Genomic DNA, 6,000 nt, shown 5'->3' on the forward strand with positions numbered 1-6,000 from the left:
ATAGAATGCTGGAGGTATTTGGGAGTTTTGTTAATTTACCTTCTACATCTTGAGTTCTGTGTGGAGAAATGATTTAAAAGGTAAATTCAAGCATTGTTGGAGAAAGCACTGTGTGTGAATTTTGGACTTTGGTAAGGATCTCTATCCTTTGTTTTGCAAATGCTGAAAGCCCAGTTATTCCAAAGAGATTATTAATATTGTTTTCTGTCTAAGCTAGTAAGTAAGCTAGTAAGTAAGCTAGTTTAAATGCTCCCGCTGTCCCTCTCATGAGTCTCAAAGGAACATAGTCTGTAAAGGGAATGTGGACAGCGGTTGGGCATAACTGGAGTGTTATTTGTTTGTTTATTTTTTGAGACAAAGTTTCGCTCTTGTCGCCCAGGCTGGAGTGCAATGGTGCGATCTTGGCTCGCCGCACGCTTCACCTCCTGGATTCAAGAGATTCTCCTGCCTCAGGCTCCTGAGGAACTGGGATTACAGGCATGCGCCCGGCTAATTCTGTACTTTTTTGGTAGAGACAGGGTTCTCCATGTTGGCCAGGCTGGTCTCGAACTCCCGAGCTCAGGTGATCCACCCGCCTCGGCCGCCCAAAGTGCTGGGATTACAGGCATGAGCCACCGTGCCAGGCGAGCGTTGTTTGTTAATAGTAGCTTTCCGGAGCTGTACATTAGGAGACTTTGGATACAAACAACATCCAAGAAGGACATGAGGGGGGATAGCCAACCACCACTAATTATTTTAGGTGGTTTACATGTATTACCTTGTAATCTTCGCAACTCTTTGGGAAGTAGGTGTTACATTCCTGTGCTACAGATGGGGAAACAGATACAGAACAGCTCATTTGTAAAGTGGTGGAGTTAGAATGGGAACCCATGCGGGTTGATTCCATAACCTGCAGCTGCACACTACCGCTCGACCTTCCTTTCCTAGTAGGATTGGGAAGTTTGCTCACTGGTGTGTTTTGAAAAAAAAAAAAAAGAAAAAAAAGGATTCCTTAGTTAAGTTTTGGAAACTTGCATTCTGCAGTCTCTCTTTGAAGATTCACTACCTACAGTCAAATATGGAAGGTTCTGAGAAGACCTGCAATAAAGAAGCCTGTTTACCTTGGTTTATATATCCCATGTTCCTAGGTTTATTTGACACATTAAATGCATATTCCATCAGTGTGTAATAAATTCACACTGTTTTGAAATGTTTTCATGGGTTTGGAAGTATGATTTTTACACTGTTTTCCAAATATCTTAATACACCATCACCAAACTGGTTCCTTGTCTTTGTAGGTAGCGAGCGGGAAGCATATTTACTCTGTAACATTTCCTCAATATCTCTACTCATTTAAGCTAGCTGTGCTGCGAAGCACAGGTAGCTTGTCTACCTTTTCAGCCTGTTTGGTGATGGTGTCTAAGTCCTTAGTGTGAGGCCTCTAGGTGGCGGTGTTGTATTATTTAAACAAGCTTCTTGCTTTCTGGCTTCTGCATGTATGCTTTGTCCTGAAAGTATGTATTGCCCATATCACCCAAGTGCACACCTAACTTACAGATCCAAAGAATTCCTGAAGTATTTTCCCTGGGACAATATTCAGGACTGATTTGAGATATTTTATTGGAAGTGGAACAGTTGATGATTTTCACTTTTTAGTGAGGGGGTTGGGTAAAATGAAGGTCATTAACATCATTTGCTTTATGGATTATCAGTTACAAAAAGGCCTTAAGACAGCTCTAGCCACATTCCTATAGCAGAACTTCTTGCTTCCTCTTCTAATCCATCTGTTGTAAATGTGTGTGCTCTTCAAGACTCCCATGGAAGGAAATGCCACATATTTGAATTAAAATATCTGTTTTCACCACTTTTCTTTGTGTCAAATGAGGTTTGTTGAAATTATTTCACACTTATGGTTGAGAGATAAAATATGGCAAAGGAAAAGGCTGCAGAACCTTATCCTTCCATGGATACTTATTTTTTCTTTTCTTTTCTTTTTTTTTTTTTTTTGAGACAGAGTCTTACTCTGTCATACAGGCTGCAGTGCAGTGGCACGATCATAGCCTCCTGCAGCCTCAACCTCCCAGGCTCAAGCGATCCTCCTGCCTCAGCCTTCTGAATAGCTGGCACTAGAGGCATGCACCACCATGCCTGACTAATTTTCTGTTTTAAATGTAGAGATGAGGGTCTCTCCGTGTTGCCCACGCTGGTCTCAAACTCCTGGGATCAGGCAGTCCTCCCCTGCCTCAGCTTCCCAAAGTGCTGCGATTACAGGTGTGAGGCATCGCTCCCAGCTTGTTTTTCTTTCTTCTAGAGCCATGTAATCTCTTCACGAGCCCCAGCTGTGACTTTGCTAAGACAAATTTTAATGTAAAAAGAACGAGATACACCAGTGCATCTTCAGACCTGTTTAAAATATAATTGAGAAAATTGCAAAGGACAGTTACAACGAGGAACTGAATGGCAGGAAACTAGTTGTTCCTCCCCACACTTGAAAGTGCCAGTTACTACCAACGTGTTGCCCACAAAGTGCTGCAACTTCCACGTTAAGATTCTTACACTTTAAAATGCATCTTTTGAACTGAAGTGATCAATAACTATATATATATATAGTTGTTGTTTGTGTGTTTTGTTTTGAGATGGAGTCTCACTCTGTAGCCCAGGATGGAGTGCAGTGATGTGATCTCAGCTCACTGCACCTCCACCTCCTGGATTCAAGCAGTTCTCCTGCCTCAGCCTTCTGAGTAGCTGGGATTACAGGTGTGCACCACCACGCCTGGCTAGAGATGGGGTTTCACCATGTTGGCCAGGCTGGTCTCAAACTCTTAACTTCAAGTGATCTGCCCGCCTCGGCCTCCCAGAATGCCGTGAGCCACCACGCCCAGCCTGGAGTGATAAAATATGAGAAGTCACGTGGGAGACAATTAATTTGGTTTATTACAATGTAACCTGCAGAACAGACAGGAACTTGAAATATAAAAATGGAATATTAATTTTCTACAATATTCTTTTTGCTTTTCTTTAAAAAAGAGGTGCTAGCACACACACTTTAGTAAATTGTGAATATTCCTTCCTTTCTTTCCATGTCCTCTTTCTTATCTCCATGCAAATTGGCATGCAGACTTTGTGTCCCAGGTAATGCACCTGCAGACGGGGCCTATCTTTCTCTGAAAAGCAGTGCTGGTATGCTCTGTACTCAGGCTTTTTCCCAGAAAAGGTACTGCCTCTACAGCTTTGGAAGATGAACTGAGAAATACGCTTATAACTCTACCAAACATTTCTCGAATACCTGTCTTGACTTTGGAAAGGGAGCTGTTGGCCATTTCCATGCTTGGAGGATTCTTTTCTTCCGCTGCACTGTAGCTCTTCCTGGCTAGATGTCTAGCACGGAGGCTTCTTGGACTATTTCCACACATGACCCCTGTGGCATTCTATTGATGGGAATGGGACAATTGAGAAAGGCAGGCTGTCTGGCAAAGAGAAACTCATTAGGATCAGGGGCCACGGGATCTCCATGGAAATGTTTTCTGGACTACTAGAGTGTTGAGGCTGGATGAAGGGCAAGAGGACTTGCCCTTCATGAGTTAGACATCGCTTTGGCATACTGAGTGGGAGCAGGGTGGGGTGGGAGGCAGAACTGGGCCTTAGGGAGGGCCTTGGTCAGTCAATGGAAGGAAGACAGCTGGAACAGAAGTTAGAATGATTCATGCAAAGAGAAGGAAACCAGGTAGAGAGGGAGGAATGCTCACCACTGAAATGTCTCTTATTTGTTGAAATGAAGTTAAGGTCTCTAATTTGTTTTTATCCTTCATGTTTCTGTGCCTGGAATCTGGAAAAGGAGACAGATTCTCCTAGATTTTGCCTGGGATGTTAGTGACCTTGAAAGGCCTTCCAAATGGAGATCTGGGCCACACAGTGGAGATCTGGACCTGCCTCTATAGGTCCTTGACTCTCCTCTTCCAACATATCAAGTCCTTCATTTATTCTTGATTTCTTTCAGATCCAAAATAATGGTCAAAAAAGTGCTGTTTAACTGGTATTATTTTCATGTTACCCCTTACCATATTTTATCTCAATTCTCACAGGAGCCTCAATGCTTATCTCTTAGATCCTTTTCTTCTTTTAAAAAATTTGGGCTAGCCTATACTAATAATTGTACTAGTTTAATTAAAATTATGATTAGCAGTAGCATGAGTATCTTAATATTTGAGAGCTTAGACCTTGCTAGCCATTGTGCTAAGAACCTTACTTGTGCCTTCTTATCTAATCCATCCAGTGTAATGAGGTTGGAGCTATTGTTGTGGTCCATTTTACAGATGAGAAAACTGAGGCACAGAGAACCTGCAGGAACATATTGCTAGTTTTATTGGCATAGTTTGGAATTGAAGTCCCATATGTCTGATGCTAGAGCAAAGATCTGCCTTCCTGATAGTAACAGAGCTTCTTAGAGGCTGCCAGGAAGGAAGGAAGAAGAAAGGAGGGAAAATGCTACATTGGGACTCTGAGCAGCTTATCCCAGAACTTTCTAAGAGTAGCTGTACACACCCGTTGTGGCAGAGGCAGAATAAGCTTTCTTCTCCTTGGGCATAGGGATATTTCCAGTCACCCTTGCAATTAGGGATGGCTATGTGAGTTCTACCAATGGAATGTGAGCGGAAGTGATTTATTCTATTTCTAGGCGTAGCCCATATAATCATCTCAGGCATGATCCTCCATGTTTTTTTTCCCTTCTACTAGATCACTGCAGATGAGCACAGAAACACTTGAAAATGCAGAGCCTTGACATGGAAGGAACCTAGATTCCTGGATCACACAGTGGAAGGTTCATCTGCTGACCAGAAACACTTGCACTGGACTGATAAGCAGTGCATAGATGTCTCTGGTGTTAAGCCTTTGAGATTATGGGCTTTATTTATTATAACGGCTAGTGTTACCCTAAGTTACACACTAACATACTCTATGGGTCATGATTCTTGGCTAGGAGCTCAGGCAGGTACTGGATGAATGAACCAGAAAGATCCAGTTTTTGTGACCAGTTGTAAAATACTAGAAAGAAATAATGTTTCTTAGGCAAAAGAGATTTATAGTGATTACAGAATTTGAAGTCGGGTTTATTGGATACTCGTCAGAGTGAACTTCTCATGCGAGGAGATCACTGAACTATCTTAGGAGTCCGTGGGTGGGTTACAGAGGTTTTAAGAGCCCTTGAATTTGTGTGCAAAATTACATGTACCAACTGGACAGAGAGAACCTGGCCTTTTCAGTCTCCAAAAAGGTGAGGAACCAGTTGTGAATCTGAGCATAAGCCACTCAGGAGGCTTCTTTAGAACAGAAATGCAAAATTGGACTTGGCTGCATGTTCTGGATTTCACTTTTTTTTTTCCCTAGGATTTCCAATTCTGCCCCTTATATATGTAAAAACTATAAAAGGAGAGCTTTTCTTGAAACCGATACATTGGCATATGGTACAAGTGTCAATGAGCAAGTAAAATAGTCTGGGTGAGGGAAATCATGAATATAAAACGTAATTGTCTTGTGGTCAAGTAGAACATGAAGCCAATGGTTTTGGGAGGAAAAATAAGCCTATCTCATTAATTTCCCCCTTCTAGCCTACCAGCTTCCTCTTCTCTGTGTGTCTGAGGGTTGCTGTCCTTCGAGTCCCCTGGCGAGTCCCTTCTGTAACGAGCATTCCCCGACTCAGCATCTCCCTTCTTAATGGCATTCCTCAGTGGAGGGGAGGGAAAGTTTCCTCAGCCCTCTGAGGGTTCCTGGCCAGGTCTAGTGAAACTGACAAAGACAGGTTAACAGGATCAGCACTATACAGCAAGACAAGAAAGAAAAAAAAGACAGGTTAACAGGAGAAAAGCCTAATAGATTTATTTAAAGTTTTACATGACATGGGCTGGGCGTGGTGGCTCATGTCTGTAATCCCAACACTTTGGGAGGCCGAAGAGGGTGGATCACCTGAGGTCAGGAGTTCGAGACCAGCCTGACCAACATGGTGAAACCCCGTCTCTACTAAAA

Source organism: Chlorocebus sabaeus, chromosome 20 (assembly GCF_047675955.1).
Source record: "Chlorocebus sabaeus isolate Y175 chromosome 20, mChlSab1.0.hap1, whole genome shotgun sequence".
Classification (NCBI taxonomy): domain Eukaryota; kingdom Metazoa; phylum Chordata; class Mammalia; order Primates; family Cercopithecidae; genus Chlorocebus; species Chlorocebus sabaeus.